This window comes from Triturus cristatus, chromosome 5_2 (assembly GCF_964204655.1).
Source record: "Triturus cristatus chromosome 5_2, aTriCri1.1, whole genome shotgun sequence".
In the NCBI taxonomy this organism is placed as follows: Eukaryota; Metazoa; Chordata; class Amphibia; order Caudata; family Salamandridae; genus Triturus; species Triturus cristatus.
This window is the reverse complement of record NC_140588.1, coordinates 977,288,746-977,307,796: the sequence shown is the minus strand read 5'-3', so window position 1 is coordinate 977,307,796 and position 19,051 is coordinate 977,288,746.

Genomic DNA, 19,051 nt, shown 5'->3' with positions numbered 1-19,051 from the left:
AACTGAAGTCCATAAAATGACTAAGGGCCAGATTAGGAGTTTGTTGGTCTTCCCGTTGAAGGGCCGACATAGCGGTCGCAGGAAGAGCGACAAGGCTGCGATCTCCCACCTGCCAGATTGAGACTGTAATCCAAGGCTGGCAGTGCGGGGGCTTCAGTATGTTTGGCCCATAGGAGAGCCTTAAATGCATACCGCCACCATGACTGCACCTCCAGGTCATCCATGCACAGTGTGGCATGCATCATGTCGTGCATGCCATCGTGCAAGCACGACCGTGCATTTTTGGGGGAGCACATCATGTGCCCTCATGCACCCACAACCATGGGGAGATTCAGCCACGGTCCCTGTTTGAGGCCCCTTAGCATGACTTTCCGACAAGCATTTCATAGTGGGCCCACTTGAGGTATCCGACCCCCGCTCCATTGCAGTCAGCCTAAAATCATGCTAAGGTTCTGATGAACGGCGAACAGTAATTTCTGATTGGTGCTTTCCTTTTTCTTTGCAGTTTTTGCCCTAATTCATAAGACAAAAAAATCATGTTTCTGGTTCCCCTTATTGGATTTTATTCAGTTTGGCGTAATTTTTCATATTACATTTTCCCCTATTTTAAGAAATTGTTTAGGAAATTTTGTATTGTGATCTGACAGCCTATGGTGTGGTCTTTTCCCAAACTTTTTGCATTATCACCTCCTCCTTGCTGAAATTCGTTTTTGTTGGCTTTAGGACTCTGTGCACTTTACCACTGCTAACCAGTGCTAAAGTGATTGCTCTCACTCCTTTAAACATGTTAAAATTGGCTTACACCCAATCGACACATTTAAAGTACTTATAAGTCCCTATTAAAGCCGCACAACATGCACCCAGGGCCTCCAAATTAAATGATACTAATGGACCTATTGTGCCACCCACTAACGTACCCTTTAAAACATGTCTCAGGCTTGTCATTGCAGTTTGTGCACAGTTTAAAACTGCCAATTCAACCTGGCAAAATTAACCTTTTGTCAGGTCTAAACCTCCTTTTTTTCTATATATGTCGCCCCTAAGGTAGGCCCTAAGCAGCCCATAGGACCAGTGCACAGTGTATTTAAAAAGTTGGTTATGTATTTTTAAGTTTTATATGTCCTGGTAGTGAAAAACTCCCAAATTTGTTTTGCACTACTGTGAAGTCTACGTCTCCCATAGGATAACATTGGGATACCATATTTTTTATTAGGGGCTCATTACGATGTCAGGCGGAAAGCCTCTACCCGACAGTCCGAAGCTTTCCGACTGCATCAGAGCCCTTCCCACCGACTCGATCGGTTTACAGTCCAACCACCCGATTACGATGTTAGAGGTCGGAGTATTCCTCTTGGTCTGAAATGAAATGAAATGAAATGAAAAATGTTTTTGTATAGTGCACGGCTACCCGGAAGCATCCCAGCGCTGCGGAGGTGGATAGAGGAACAGGTGGGATTATGGGAATAGCCATGTCTTCAGATGTTTGCGAAATGTTAAGTAGTTAGCTTTCTTGCGGATAAAGAGAGGAAGGGAGTTCCAAAGCTTAGAGGCGTTGTAAGAGAGAAGGTGGCCCCCTGTCCGGGCCTTCTTAATTCTGGGGACCTCAGCCAGATGGAGCTCATTTGAACGGAGGCTTCTGATGGCTTTGCATGGTTTGGTAAGGTTTTTGATGATAGGAGGACCCTTGTCCTGAAGGCTTTTATGCGCGATACAGAGGGCCTTGAAATGTATTCTCTCCTGTATCGGGAGCCAATGAAGTGCTCTTAGGGCAGGCTTGGCCGAGCAGCGGTTTTTTGTGCCCATAAGAAGTCTTGCCGCCGAATTTTGAACCACCTGTAGTTTAGAAATGACTGAGTTGGGAGCACCCAGGTAAAGGGCATTACCATAGTCCAGCCTGGAAAGGATGAGCGTCTGAATTAGTAGCTTTCTAGAGTGGCAAGGTAGAAGCGGAAGTACTTTTCGTGCAGTACGTAGCAGACCATAGCAGGTGGCGGCGGTTTTTCTGGCTTGGGTTCTTAAGATCAGATTGTGGTCGAGCCAGATGCCCAGGCTCTTTATTTCCTGTTTTGGTGTTGGTGCAGGCCCCATGCAAGTTGGCCACTGAGTGTTAGGATTAAAAATTGCTTGGTTGCCCAACAGCATGAGCTCAGTCTTGTCACTGTTGAGTTTGAGGTGGGATGAGCTCATCCTAGCGACTTCTTTGAGACAGGAGCACAGGTTCGTCGGGAGCTGCTCTGCCAGGTTCAATGCCATGATAAGCTGGGTGTCGTCCTTGTAGGTAACTAGTTGAATTCCAAAAGGGGCTACTATCTCTGCTAGTGGAGACATGCACATGTTAAAAAGTGTGGGGCTCCGAGACGAGCCCTTGGGAACCCCACATTGGAGCAGCACTGGTTGGGACCGGGTGTTGCCTTCGAATACCTGGAAGAATCTTTCTTCCAGGAATGATTTCAACCAGGACAGGGCCATACCTGTCACCTCTACTTTTTTGAGACGGTGTACCAAGATGCGGTGGTTCACCGTGTCAAAGGCTGCACTTAGGTCCAGGAGGATGATGACTGAGGACCCTCCCGAATCAAGAATCTTTCTGGACTCCTCCACCACTGCTATCAGTGCAGTCTCGGTGCCCTGGCCAGGGCGGAAACCAGTCTGAGATGAGTGGAGCAGTGTAGAGGTTTCGAGGTGCGCAGAAAGTAGGCGATTGACGTATTTCTCGGTGACCTTGCTAATTCCAGGGAGTAAGGAGATGGGACGGTAATTGCCCATCTCCTTGGGATCTAAGTGGTTTTTTTAATAGCGCCTTTACCACGTCATTCTTCCAGTCTTGAGGGACTGTGCCCGAAGCCAGAGAGGCATTGAATAAGTTAGTGATGGGAGAGATGATGGAGGGTGTTGCCGACTTCAGGATGTTGAGTGGGGCAGGGTCGAGCGGAGAGCCGCTCTTGATCGAGTCTAGGATAGGGGGGAGAAGTTTCTCGGTGAGTGGAACAAATGATTCTAGGTATGGGGCGTTGGTCTGAGGTTCTGGTTCGAGGAGCTCAGTGTTAGTGAGTGGGAAGAGGTTAACAATATTTTGGATTTTGGTGGAGAAGAAGCCTGCTAATTCTTCGCATCGGAGGCCAGACAGGTCAGGGACTGCGGGGGGGTCGGGAACTTTCATAAGTTTGTTAATGATCCGAAATATTTCTCTGGAAGAGTTGGAGGAGGCAAGGATTTTTTCCTCGTAATAGGCATCCTGGGTTGCATTTAGTGCGGCTTTGTAGGAGTTAATGGACGCCCTGTACTCTGTTTTTTTTTTCGCTTGCAAAGTTTTTTCTCCATACTCCTTCTTGTCTTTTGCACTGTTGTTTCAGTTTGCGGAGTTCGGGGGTGAACCAGGGGGATTTATTGGGTCAGTTTTTTTTTAATATTGTTTTTCTGGGCAGTACTACATCTAGTGAACTCTCTATCCACGAGGAGAACTTTCTGTTGGATACTGAGGGGTCGGGGTCGTATGTGGGTATGGTTAGTTCCAATTCACGGGTCCAGTCCTCTACGATACATTTGGGCCAGCGGAGAGCTTGGATGTGTGATGCCAGCGCATGAGAGCGCGGGGAGGATGGGTGCCGCGAGAAAGGGACTAGGAAGTGGTCTGACCAAGGGAGGGGAATGGGCTCCTTCCCTTTTAATTCTGCTATGCTTGAAAGAATAGGGTCCAGAAGATAACTATTCGTGTGAGTGGCTTGGTGAATCTTTAGGTGTAACTGGTAGGCTGCGAGATCGTGAGCAAGGTCGTCGGCCACTTTGTCTAAGGGGTCATCAAAATGAAGATTGAAATCTCCAAGAAGGCTAAAATTGGGCGATGCACTGGCAAGATTTAGGACAGTTTCAAGTAGCGAGCTGCAGAATTGGCCCTGTGGTCCTGGGGAGCGGTAAGGGAGAATGCCAGCAAAATTGAGTGAGGGGATGAATTTGATGGAAAATTGGGCATTTTCGCAGTCTAGGAGGGGGTTATCCAAGATGCGGCAGATTAAATGGTCTTTATAGATGATAGCGATCTCGCCACCCTTACTACTTGTTCTATCTAAGCGCTGAATCAGGTAACCAGGAGGGAGCGCTTGAACAATGTCTGGGTCTGAACTTGGTAAAAGCCAAGTCTCCGTGAGGAACAGAACATCTAGTTCTGTGTCTTGTAATAGTAGTGAGATTTCCGTAGTGTGTTTTGGCATGGATCTGCAATTCAGCAGAGCCATGTTAAACTGATACCCTGCCGAACGGTGGTGCCTTGCCACTGAAGGCAGTTCATTTGGGCAGTGTAGACACTTGTCCTGCGATTTCTCCATAGAGATAGAGTTGATGCAAAGTGGGTTTGGGGCTTTCATAATTTGAAATAGTTTTTCCCTGGAGTATCGGAGGGGGGCTGGAAGGGATGAGGTAGGGGTTCTGGGCCCTAGGCCCGGTCTGGCGCAGACGGGTGCAGACGGGCTTGCCTCCGCTCTGCATGAGATTTATGTAGTCGAGTGGGGACTACACCGCCAACCCTCAATTCGCCGGAAGTAGCCTCCCTCCTTTCAATCGGGACTGGGACCCGTGGTGGACCGGGGAAGTGACCGGAAGAATTGCACAAGGTGAAGCCTTAATGGAGTCAGGTATTTTACTTGTGATAGTTGGAGCTTTAAAAAGGTTAAAAAGGTTTTGTGCAACAATTGGTAATAGTGACAAGTTAAAATTACAATATACTAGCAAGCGTCAAGCAACTAGCAACTAGCGCTGGGCAGTGTAACAGCCCAAACACAGTAGCACGGCAGTACCACTACCTCATGCGCGTCCGCTGCATGCTCCGCTCTGCATGAGATTTATGTAGTCGAGTGGGGACTAGACCGCCAACCCTCGATTTGCCGGAAGTAGCCTCCCTCCACTCAATCGGGATTGGGACCCGTGGTGGACCGGGGAAGCGACCGGAAGGATTGCACAAGGTGAAGCCTTAATGGAGTCAGGTATTTTACTCGTGAACCGCACAGTAACCCCCTATGGACGGTGTTTTCGCCGTCGGAATTACGATGTTGGTTTCCAACAGCCTTTCCGTGTGGGCTTTTCCGACACCGAAAAGGCTGTTGAAAAGTGACTTTGGTGGTTCCTAGCAGGGCCACCTGACCCCTGCGGCCTACGGTTGGTGGCTGAGGGGGTACCTATGAAATCCCCCTGTAAAAACATGCACTGTGTGGCAGGCACCATGGGGTGCCTGCGACAGGGTACAGTGTTTTACACACACCCCTCATTTCCCCATAGGAGCCTGTGTTATGGCCACTTCTCGGTCATAACACGAGCTCCCATAGGAAACAATGGGAATCCGACCAAACAGTGTTCGTCGTATTGTAATCCGGTGGTCAGAACCGCCGACTGCAAGTCGGTTGGTCCTGGGTCCGAGACGGTCTCGGTCAGGTGCTTTCTGCCCGACTTCATAATGAGCCCCTCAATAAGTGCTAACGTTTGATTGGGAACAGGTAGAAAAGTCACATTTGCTTTTTAAAGAATTGTAATTTAAAATCCTCCTTAATGGTAAATTCGGATTTAAAGTTGGCATTTTCTCGTGCTAACCATTTGGTACATGCAGTCTGGATCCTGGGTCACATGACTGCGAATTGTTGGCAGTTGGCCTTTGTGTATTCTAGACCTGCCAATTCACACAATGCCACTGTGTAACACATGATATCGGCTCCTATCACACGGTCACCCTGCGAGGAGCCAATTTAACATGGTGGCAGGGAAATCGAGCTGAAAACCACTGTAAATTGGGGATTTTCAGCTCGTTTTCCGAGGCTTTGAACTGCTGATGGAAAATAAGGGGCGTGAAAACACCCCAGGACATCTGCACCAGCTTTAGCAAGCTTTTTTTTTTTGTTGGAGGAGGAGGCTTGGGGGCAGGTTTGGGGCAAAAGTGCCTCTTAGGTACTTCTTGGCAAAATGTGCCGCCCCCTCCTCACATGGTGACATTTTTGTTCATGTTAGCAGGTATCGTATACCTCCCAGACAATGAGACAAACAGGGGCTAGGTTTTGGCAGGATGGACTATCCTGCAAGGATGGGAGAGGTGGAGCTGTTCCCTGCCCCACTTACATTTCAAACAGGGTTCCATCCACATTCTCACAAAGAACCTAGAACCTAACACCAGCTCCTTGTAACCCTAGACCTCTTGGAGCCTAGACAGCGGAGGAAGGAAAATTCTCGACCCAAAAGTCTAGTAGTTTCTCCCATATTAAAGGTTGGCATCAGGTGTAAATATTGGGCCCCCTAACCAACTCTTCAATACACTCCTAGACCTGTGGACATTACAGAAGAAAAACTGACTTGCTTCCAGAGGACTGCCCTGCTGTTTGTGGTCTGTCTTGTTCCCCAGAGGACTACCCTGCTGCTTGAGGTCGGCCTTGTTCCCCAGAGGACTGCTTTGCTGCAACGAGAGCACTGCCCTGCTGTTAGAGGCCTGCCTTGTTCCCCAGAGGACTGCCCTGCTGTTTGTGGCCTGCCTTGTTCCCCAGAGGACTTTCCTGCTGCTTGAGGTCTGCCTTATTCCCCAGATGACTGCTCTTCTGCTACGAGAGGACTGCCCTGCTGCTTGAGGCCTGCCTTGTTCTTCAGAGGGCTACCATGCAGTTTGAGCCCTGTCCTGTTATCTGAGAAGGAAGACTGGACCTGCTCCCTTGATCCTAGGTTAAACGGAGTGACTCCAAAAGTCAGTTGGCTGACCTCCCGCCCTGAGATACAGGGTCACATGAAGTTCCAGAACACTCCCTGAAACTGCCAGGCTGGCCAGATCGATTGGCCCTGACTTGGCCTGGTGAAGAAATAAAAAACTTCTAAGGGGTTCACTGATACACCTGGTCCTTTTAAACCAACAAAGAAGAGATTGGCACAGAAGCTGTAATATAAAAACAATGCATTTATTAACCTCATATGAGGGAGATTGTGTCACACAGTACCCTCAAGTCACTGTAGGAGGCATTCTAAAGAGTACAGAGAACAAGGGCTTATATACCCACACAGGGGCTCAAAAGAAGGAGGTACAAGTACACATGAGAAGAGTTACACGCATAGATGGTCATACAGTAAATGCACAGTCAACAAGTAGGAGGAGTAATGAGTTGCTGACATCAATTAGAACAGCCTGACAGTTCTATACTAGGAGAAGGTGCGTTCTGGCAGCTACAGGTCCCTCTGAGCATGTGCAAGTCTCTGAAAGAGGGAGAAAGCACATGACTAACTAAAATGGCTGACAGGAACAAAATGGCTTAAAATATTTTCTATGTTCCTACTAGATCATAGAGATGTCTTTAGCTCATGCTAACAGATTCCTGCAATCTTTAACAGATGGTCCTTTTAGCATGAGCTAAAGACATCTCTATGATCTAGTAGGAACATAGAAAATATTTTGCACATTTATTTTCATAAATTCATCAATATCCGAATCCATTGCTAGGTGGGTATTTCTCATTCTAAATATTGTTAAGTGGGCATATATAAGGTATAAGCAGGAGTACAAAGGGAACAGAGCATTGGGTCATACCAATAGCAGGAGAGAGTAATGACTATTATCACAAACAGAACTACCAATATTTTTCAACCTTAAGCAGAAAGCAAATCTAGCACCATCTAGTCCAATTCTATGTAAAAAACATTTTCAATAGACTTTTCCAGTGTTCTTTTTATGAGGGCTAGAGTATCAATCATTATAGTCAAGGAAAGGGTAAAGTAACCTTTGTCAACTGCTCAGATGAACTTTTCTCTCGCAGAATAAACATTATTCCTAATGCAAATATTAAAGCAGTCAGACATATTATTACAAAAACAATCCTGGCTCCAGGGTACCAGGAGGACCACACAGGGCCATGACAATTAGGACAAGGAGCCGCAAAGGGCTGCTCCTCCTAAAAAATGGGACAACCAAAGGGGTAAATTATTAACAAAAAAGAAGAAGTCCTTGGGAAATTGAAGCCGGTGTACAACCAGCCAGAGGGGAGTCTTCTCCCTGTGTCCGTTTGAGCCTCACAGGCAGGCTCTTGTTGTTCCCACGGTGGAGCTGCACAACTCGCAACTCAGGAATCACGGCCCAGTTTCAAGGGAAAAGTTCAGGATAGGGCAATCACCTTCCGGGGCAAATGCCCTCAGCGATCCTGTCCAGTGTCTCAGGCAGTGCACCAGCCTTCTTCACTTCATTCTAACAGGCACCAAAGGCACAGCACCTGTACCCTAAACTCAAGTCCTTCCCTAACTCCTGTTTTGCTCTGCTGGCACACTGCTCTTTCGTTGGGGCCACAGATTGTATACAGTGTGCCCAGGTATCTCTTGATCAACAAACAGAGGAGCAGACTTTACAGCCAGCATTCAGGAGCCTGAAGCAACCCTTATTTCAAAGGGGGTCACCTCAAGTAAAAGCCTCCTTGCCATTCTGGTCGGTCTGTGACTCTCAGCTGGGCATCAAAAACTGGATCCACGACTTCTCCTTTCTGATTTGTGACTCTGTCTTTCGCCCAAGAAAGTGGCAGGGGTACACACTTCACATCCCAGTGCTTCCGGCCTTCTACCTTCACAGAGATCCTAGTTGCCAGCAATGCTTGTGCTGGTTACCTTCACCTTGGTTTCAAGCTGGACTGGTGCTGACTCCTCAGGCTGGATCCGATGTCTGGACCCCTCTGGCAATGGTTGTAAGGCAGCAAATATCTATTGGTGGGCAGAACAAAAGGTCTTTAGACAAGGCATACAAATAATCCATCAAAAGAGAGGATATTCTCAAAATTCTTCCCAGTCTTGGGACACCCCATATATTAGCTAGGCACCCAAGAACTACTTCATCTATCTGAGAGTAAAAAGCCCTGGACCTATTACTCTACTTGAAGCAGCTAAGGAAGTCTGTGTTCATTTACTAAATTCTGAGGAAAAGAGAGAAACAATACAGACATACTCCAAATCTTTACATTTGTGTATTCCTATATTATTCATCTGAAGACCCTCAAGAAAAAGGAAATGTACTACACTTTTACTCATAGACTTTGCATTACTTGTACAGGACTGCAGATACTTCTAAAATTATTTCTCTTAATAAAAGCACCTACATTGTACGCTTAGGACCATGCTCTCATGTTATAGGTGCAGCAGGAAAATCTAGAACTGCTAACTTAACAGGGATTCTTATTACATAAAGAACTAAAAACTTCAACATAGTGGGTACATAAAATTCTCCAGCCGAACATGCTGTGACAAACAAACTCCTATAAAACAATATTTTCTGCAAAAAATGTTTGCTAAGGATCACATGGGCATATTTCCTGCATTCTACTTTTCACAATCCAAACTATGCAACATCAGCTCTATTAAGGACTGTCAATTTATTTACACAGACTAGCTAATAATAATGGTGTGATCACCTGAGAATTTTAGAACAAAAACTACCCACATCTAGTTCCCCTTAAAGATCAAATAAGGGAACAGCAATCTAGACTACTCATCATTTCATAGTTTCATCAAACAGGATGGGCAGTAACATAGCATATTTATTTATTCATTTTATTAATGCTAAAAATTTGTAAAACAGTATTACTGAAGAGCCAATTAAATGTCTCATGGCTGTTTCACAGACAGCTTAGACAGGCTCAAAAGAGATTGAGAAAAAGAGAGAGAAAACATAAATTTGTCTACCCTTAATTTGTAGAGGAGCTAGCCCCCTTCCCCCATTTCGACAATAGGAAAACCTGAAACAGGTTTTACTTCTGTCGACACTATCCACTTCTATCTGTGGCAGCTGGGCAAAAATATACTTGTAGGAGGTAAATAACACATGTAACTAGCTAGAAAACATTAATAACCAACCATCAATTCCTTTAGCAAGTATACAAGTTATAGCATGAGGGCACATGAATTCAAACAAAATCCCATTGCCTCCTTAACTCAGCCCTAAAAGCATTAGTGCTATATACATGGCAGAGCCATTCTCTTAATAAGAGTTCACATATACCATTATATTTCCCTCAGTTCATATGAGTGCACAAAAACTTGCTTTTGCCAAAAAAAGTAAGCAAAACTTCTCTTTTCTCCCTGCGCTGCCATCTCGTCTTTCAAAAAGTTTCAGAGGTCGAAGTGTCAAAGCAAACCTTGCTCTGAGCCCTGCTAGGCTTCTAAATGTAGAACTCGACCTTTAACCCTTTACCAGCTGTCCTATTTTGTGTGCAAGGTTTTCCATGCGTCTTTCCAATTCAAAGTGACCCTGGAGACTGATAGCTGAAAAGCAGTCCTATTCCATTCCTTGTTGCCAGTAATTTAGAGGTAAGAGAATAACTTCTGCTGGGTTTTTATATTTATTTATATTTGTAAGCAGTGTGCTGTGTGCTTTTCTAGCAGTATAGAGGTCAGCTATTTGTGTTATACTTAAATGTGTGCATTTACTGAAGCCTAAGAGCAGTTTGAAAGCTGCTCTGAGTTGCAGAACTGCTTTTAAATAGTGAATTTTGCCCAATTTCGACTTTGGTATTTGGGGCACTTAAAAATGAATATCTTACAATTTTGTGGCATATTAGTCGTCCCCAGAATGTCCTCTACATATCCCAGAGATGGGGGATCAGAAATGTATAAGGTACACCCTTATAAAAATGAGTTTTGTAAGCCTGGGTGAAGTGACATTTTCCATTTTAGTTCCCCCCATTGCTGTAAAACGCTGCTTAAATTCAACTTTAATACTAGGAGTTCACAGTATGATTATTAGGCATTATAAAGATTAAAAAACAAATTTAATGCACTTATTTTTAATAACATTTTTTTTATATAATCAAAATTCCCCCTTTTTTTTTTTTTATAACTCCAACCCTTTTGATGGTTCCACATATGAAAAGCAAGCTTCATTTCTTTCCTATCATATTTAAACACATTCATTTATAACCCTAAGCACAGAAGCCTTACTTGAAACATGAAAGTCTGCACCACTTTTTAAAGGACAGTTATTATTTAACATCAAAACCACGGATGTGCTTATGTAAAAAGGCATTAAGAAAGGAAATCCTTCTTATCTTTTCTCTGTTATCCAAAATAATGAAACTGTATTTCTAACTTTTAAAACAGCAGTCTGTAATGCAGGCCTTTATACCAGGTTTACACTGACTTAAAATCTAGGTGACTCAGCATTTTCCCCTCTGTAGCCTGCAGTCAGAAATAGCCATGTGCTATTGACGCAGCTGTTGCTTGTGACCAGCAAGCGTCAAATTCTCACGCCTTTTAAGCCAGCACAAATCTATTGTTCTGTAATGTGTGTTTAGTTCAACAACAACCAACTCACTCAGATAATGTGAATGCCTTTTAATACTGAATACATAAGGATAAATGCTGTGACATTTTGTATCTTAGTCCAAATTATTGTAAAGCCCACAATTTAGTTTTTTCTTCCTTTCTATGAGGCCTATTTTATTCCTATTGATTGTGAATTCTAATTTAATTTGCACACATGTATAGTGTCTTACTCTGTCAATTTTAATGATAGCGTGCAGCCATTTAGCATATATTACATAATTCATTGCTGGATTATTTTAAAATATATTTTATTTTAATGATATTTTGCATAACAGAATGATGACACAAAAAAACACATTGAGCTCATTCCAGCCATTTTCAGAAGGGGGTCATACACTCAGAACACACAATACAGCGCGCTTAAGGCTAGCTATTCTTACAAAAATAGCGCAATCGCTACTTACGCACACAAGTACCACCAATGACAAACCACATAGACATTTAAACACAAAATAAACCCACAAATCAACATTTAGGACAGAAACAATAGACAGCCCACAGACCGTACTTAAACCAAACCATTTGTAAATATTAATTGTAAGTCATCTTTACAAGAAAAGCTCTCAAAAGTAGTTCAAAAGACTGCACAAAAAACCAGCTCAAAAGACTGTTCCATATTCAAGAAGCCAAAATACACCAAATTCGCAAGTTTTGGCTGGCAGAACACTCAAAAAGCGCTCTGCATATCACCACTTATGAATGTTACTAAGTGCATAGACCAGGATCCTTTTTTATGTACATATTTAGTTCCTTGGGGTACTAGTCACCAGGGAAGAAATGCGTTTTTATACCTAAACCTATTTAGGTATACCCTCTAGGGGAGCTGGCTGATTGCATTCTAGATTCACATTGGTACCTCCAAGAAAGCAGCACATTCTACGATGTGTGCTAAGAACAGGCATGCCAAGAATATTGTAGCATATACAATATCATATGCAAAGTAGCACTTAAGTTAGAGTGTGCCGTTCAAGTTTTATAAAAAAGTAGAGAAAAGTCTCTGCATTACCTGCCTACACAAATTGCAATTCATATATTTCCAAATTCCAAATATTGGCCAATTTCCATATAATTCCAAAAAGCGTCGCAACAAACAACCTTACCAAGCACAAAATCTCCAACCTCTCAGTGCCAAGTTCTGAGTGACCTAACGGTTGTTTTTAGAATACTCACGCCAAAAAGGTTCTCAGTCAGGAGCGGCTACCTCCTTGAGCGCCAGATCAGGGAAGACCAGAAATATACTGGGCTGCGGAGACAGAATCTCAGTGTGCAAGGTACCTCCTTAGTAGATTCCTGTCCTGTCCTCCTCAGTAGATTCCTGTCTCCCATCAAGACCACTCCCTTGGATAGCCGCTTCTTTGATGATGTCCACGTTTCGGCCTCCATTTGAAGAAATAAAAACCTTCTAAGTGGTTCTCTGATACACCTTGTCCTTTTAAACCAACAAAGAAGAGATTGGCACAGAAGCTGTAATATAAAAACAATGCATTTATTAACCTCAGATGAGGGAGATTGCATCACACAGTACCCTCAGGCAACTGTAGGAGGCATTCTAAGGAGTACAGAGAACAGGGGCCTTATATACCCACACAGGGGCTCAAAAGAAGGCGATACAAGTACACATGAGAAGAATTACACACATAGATGGTCATACAGTAAATGCACAGTCAACAAGTAGGAGGAGTAATGAGTTGCTGACATCAGTTAGAACAGCTTGACAGTTCTATACTAGGAGCAGGTGCATTCTGGCAGCTACAGGTCCCTCTGAGCATGTGCAAGGCTCTGGAAGAGGGAGAATGCACATCACTAACTAAAATGGCTGCCAGGTACAAAATGGCTTTCAGCTCATGCGAACAGATTCCTGCAATCTTTAACACTGGAACTGGACCTATCTTGGCCTGCAAATGAACCTGCCAGGAACTGCAACTGGATCTGTTGGCCTCTGCTGGCGTGAGTTCCTCAACCCTAAGAGGTGCCTTCCCAGGTCCTGGATCCTTGGCTGGCATCAGCTGAGTTCCTCCTGTGAAATCCGAAATCCTGAAGTTTTGAACTCTGTGCTCCAGAGTTTAAGAAAGTAACTTTTGCAGTGGGACTAACCTGGGCCCTGTCGTCAGCCAAACTTAATCACGGTCCGCCTGGACATGTGACTTTGTCCTGGTCTAATGTGATAGATACCTACAGTTAATGTTTTCTGCTTCCTGGCGCTTTTTTTACTTAAACCTTTAAAATTGCATATCTCTAGTTCTACTGATTGGATTTTTGTCAGTTCTCTCATTATATTTATTAAAATGTTCTCAATTTTTCTATATTGGTAATTTTTCTATATTGGTATGGGATTTTTCTTGCGTTGCCTTTTCACTTTATTACCGTTTGTGTGCTGCATAAATACTTAATACAATGCCTCTATGTTAAGCCTGTCTGCTTTTACGCCAAGCTACCAGAGGTTTGAGCATGGGTTAATTTGGGGTTTGCTTATGACTTCACTGACAGGGATTGTGGCCTTTCCTTGAGAAGGGTTAACACCCCCCCTCAACCTAAAAGCCAGTTGCCTATATTTTGGTACAACTAAATACTTTACACACTTTTCCTTAAGTTACACCTGTCTGCTATGTGCCAAACTTCCAGGGGTTGAGTCCAGGTTTATGTGTTGATCTTGTGTGTTGGATTTAAACAACATTTGGACTCATAAGATTCAAAGGACTAACATCATCCCCGACTAGCAACCCATTTTCTTACAGTACTTGTATAGAAATAGTGTTGTATTGCAAATTTCATGTTATTATTTGATATACTGTTGAAAAAGACTTTTGGATTTTGGTAAATTTTGAAGTATAGCTGGTAGTGTTTTTTTTTTTTTAAACAAATTTTATTGATCATCTATTTATGACTTTTTACACTTTTGTCAATATGATAGCAATTTTCCATACATTCAAATTTCGCCTCACCCATAATTCCAGTTCTTTCCCACACATTAAACTGGCCTTCAGGGAATCGGAAACAATGCGGCGTCTCGTTTTTTCCCACCAACAGTTGTAATTAATTAATCTATTCGCCTTCCATCAATGCCCTAAAGGTTGTGAGTCATGTATTACAACATGCTACCTCCTCCCTCCCTCCTCCCTCTTGCCATATGTGCCATGGTAGGGGTTGGTGCCCCCTTGTAGGTTATGGATCGCTAAAATAGGTGGTAGTGTTAGTTGTGAATTTGCCTTTGTTTAGAAACTTAGGTTTCGTATTGTTATATTATAAAACAGGTGCTAACAATCGTCTTCCTTTCTGCGATATTGTGTAGCTAGCTTGGTTAAACATGGTAAAATCTGTAAATGATGTAAAGAGAAATAATTGTTTATTTTGTATGTTTAAAATTAAATTAGGGATTATTTTTGTGCAAACCTAAATATTTTTAGAGACATGCTTTTATATTTACATTTTGTTTACCTCTTTAGACATTTAATATTCAGTTTCCTTTGGAAGTTTCTTCTGTTTAGAAATACATTTATCAAAACATTTAACCATAAAACTCCTCATACTATTAACACTACAATCATTGCAGATAACATTAAAAGAGTGAACATGAATAAATAATGTAATGATACTAGAAATTCTCATGAGATACACCAAACTTCGTTATACTAATATTAAAAAATTCTTTTGAAAGCTATATAGAACCGAGCAACCTCAACCACAACCACAATATCCAAGGAATTAATATTGGCTAAAAAGGCAACCACAAGTTGCTTTTTATGTATCTTGTACTTATAAAAATAATGATTTTAAAAACGTTTTCTGTGGATTTAAAAATATTGGCCAAACAGTATGTGACAAATAGAAAATTTAGGGGCTTATTACAATGTCGGTCACAATTTCCTCCAACCGACATCGCCGCGGTCTCGGGACCGACAGACCTCTGGTCAGCGATCCCGACACCGCAATTAGAATGCGACCAAAAGCTCACATTTTTATATGGGAGCTAATGCTGCGGTCGGGAACCGGCCACGGCTCAAGCTCCCAAAGAGAAATGGGAGTTTCTGTTATTTCCCTCCACCGAGTGGCAGGCACCATACAGGGATTAACAGGGGGGCACCATAGTTGCCCCACAGGCCCCCAAACAGAGGGCGCTGAGGCATGGGGGCCCTGCTTGGAGCCCCACAAAATCACTTTCCTACAGGCTTTTCATGTCAGAAAGCCAGACATGAAAAGGCGGTCGGAAACCGACATCATAATCCCCTCGGCGGCAATGCTGTCCATAGGGGATTATGTGTGGCTTCCGACGGGAGCCTGTCGGAAGCCATTCGGTCCGACCGGATGGTTTAAACTCCGACTGCCTACATTGTAATTTGGTGGTGGGACTTCAAACCTGCGATGTCAGTCTGAGTGGTTGAGTCTCACCGACCGACATCGTAATGAGCCCCTTAGTATTTAATATGAGGGGCATGTTCTAATTTTGTTTGTCATATATAATTTCAAAGAAAACCGAAAGAGAATACAAAGGATTATATCCTAACTGAAATTTTAAACCATAAACAAGGATGGGGTAAGCTATAGATGTTGCTTCAAAATAATGTTAGAATAAATGCAAAAGAGGCTATTCATAGTCCTGTCTTAAAGATATAGGTTCTGTTTTGAGTGGAAAAGTTTGATAAGTCCATGTTGCACCTTGGGGCCTTTTATGTTGCAGGCACTGGGTCCACCCACAAAAGTGTGGCAGACTTTGTATTGAGACAAGTGTGGGAATGCTCGGTGAAAGGAAATTTGTTGAACCCTCAAGATTCTGGAACGTTCCCTCAAAGAAATGTGGGGAAAATGTGTGTTTTTCTCTGGGTTTATTGTTTGAAAGACACAGTTTAAGAAAAAGAGGTAGCAAGATCAGTGGAAGGCACACCACCATGATTCCGCTGGGGGTCTAATTTGCAAAATTGTCTGTGTTTCGTAGGTTTCCAGGGTGCCGGGTGAACCCAGGCCAAAATCCTCAGCTGCCCACATTGCAAAAAATAGTTAGGTTTGAGTGGAAAAATGTGGTTTGTCCGTATTACATTCTGGTGTCTTTCCTGTTGCTGGCTCTGGCCCACCCACACAAATGGGAATGCTGTGTGTCAGGACATTTCTGGGTCCCAACAGATTTAAGGAACTTTCTCTCAGAAATGTGAAGAAAAATGTGTGTTTATAGCCAAAGTTTGAGATTTGCCAAGGCTTCTAATTAGAAACGTTGTGAGATTCATGCAAATTACACCATCCGGAATTCCCCCAGAGTTCGAGTTTTTAGTAATGACTGGATTTTCTTAGGATTTCCTGGGTGGCAAGCAACCCCAGGCCCAAAATCCACACCTACCCACATTGCAAAAAAGGGTTTATTTTGAGTGGAGAAATGTTATCTGTCCATGTTGCATTTTGCGGGCTTTCCTGTTGTGGGTAACTGGGCTCACCCACACAAGTGGGGCACCATTATTATTATGACTAGTATGTGAACACTGGGTTTAAAGCCATTGGTGAATCCTTGAGATTCTTCTATTTCCATAATCCAGATGAAACATCTGGATTTTGGAAATAGAAGACCATGTTTGAAAATATAAATATAGGAAGGAATACAGAAATTTGAATGATTAAAGTGTGCTTTGTTTTCCTTTGGTGTTGACCAAATTTCGGTTGCACCACTATATCTATATTATTTTGTGATCTGCATGGCAGAAGTTTCCAAGAGTGGCAATGACTAATAGAGTCTGCACCATACATGAATAGATGTGTGGGTACCTATGAGTAACAAAAGGAAAGATGCAACTAATATTACCTGCCACTTGGTTCTTTCTCATTGTGAAAAATATATATATGTATATATGTATACGTGTGTGTGTGCGTGTGTGTGTATATATATAAAATGCAATATATATTGTACATACAAAGATGAAAGAACGCTGCACTCCAGGGAGTTCTTCTCAACAACTTCTTTAAATAAATCCAGCAATCATGTTTCACTCCAACCAACGCATTTCGACACACAGGTCTTTGGCACAGTCAGCGAATCCTTTCTCGCTGTCACATTTTATACTCTCAAGTTCTATTACATTTCAAATACATTATGGGACTTGCAGTCCTTGTTCCACTTCTTATTAATTTTCCATGACCAACATGCATTGAAATTCATGTTTGTTTGTTTCTATTTAGGATCTATGTTCCCCACTTAATCTGGACATGTGTGATTTTTAATAACTGTTGTGTGCATTTTTCATGACGAACCTAGATTACATTGATTATCTTGTACTACGTTTAAACAACTTGTGTGCTGTATTTTTCCATTTTCATGAGCATGATACTGGTACTACTTATCACCAGAATGCATTGTTGGGGTGGTGGTAGAGCTCTGAAATTATGACAATTAGATTCGAGATTCATCAGCGGATTATGGACTAAGACCCCTTAGGGCTAAACGTGGATGAGGAACTTTAAATACATTTATAATCTGTTATCGTAGATCAATCATCTCTGAGCGATAAAACTGTGATTTGATGTAATTGGTATAATAATGGACCTACATATATTCCCTATAGAATGATAAAGCTGAAAAAATAATTAGTTTGTAATAATTAATGTATACATTTTCCTAGTTATGACTGTGTTCTGGGGCGTGTTAGAAATGGGGGAGGGAGCTAATTGGCAATGGTTTGCACCTTTGTCCAAATAGGAAGCCTTCCTTCTAGTCAGGATAAGGGGGATACACTTCTAAAGTAACCCCTGCTCACCCCCTTGGTAGCTTGGCAGGAGCAGTCAGGCTTATCTCAGAGGCAATGTGTAAAGCATTTGCACATTAACACATAGTAATACAGTGAAAACAATACAAAAGGACACCACACCAGTTTTAGAAAAATACCCAATATTTATCTGTGCAAACAAGATCAAAACGATAAAAGACCAACATAAAGTAATAAAAAATATGCACTTTGCAGAAATGACTTTAAACTGCAGTTTCTTAAAGCCAATAGCTCTGTTCGGGGCTACTTAGGTGCTGAAAACAACAGAATCCAACAGTTCCATCCAACCGCGTCGGTGCAGACTGGCAGCAGTGTCAGCAGACTCGCAAACAGAACCTTTGGTTCTGGCCAACCACGTCAGTGCGGGCGGGTCATGGCAACCATTGTGGGTGCGATGTGAAGAGTAGCGGTGTGGCGTGCTGTGCACTCAAGTTGCAGTGCAGGCAGCAGCTCGGTGACGGTTGTCTAGCGGTGTTGGTGAGACCAGGGCTGCGGTGCAGAGTGGGGCAGTGATCTTTGCAGTGCTGACAGGTCACAGTGCAAACGGCAGTGAAGGTTGATGGGAACTGGCGTCGGACAGCCCAGGTTGTGATGGGGGACGGGGTGGTGCGTCGTGTGACTCACGAGCAGTGCAGCGACATCGTTGGTAAGATCAGGGCAGAGGAGTGAAGTGAGGCGGTGCGGAGTGCAGTGCCCACAGGTCGCTGTGCAAGCAGCGGCTTGGTGGCGGCATTGGTTGTCGTTAGAGAGACCAGGATTGTGGTGCGAAGTGCGGCAGTGCCTTCAGGACACAGAGCCAGCAGCAGTATCAGTGACAGTGTCGGCTGCTTCCCCCCTCTGTGGCAACTGAAACCCAAGGTTCCAGAGGCGGTACCCAGAGGTAAGTGAAGTCTTTGCTGTCCCTGAGACTTCGTGAACAGGAGGCAAGCTCTATTTCAAGCTCTTGGGGATACTCGCAAAACAAGTGTAGAAAGTTTAATCCAGTCCTTTCATTGCCCAAGGCA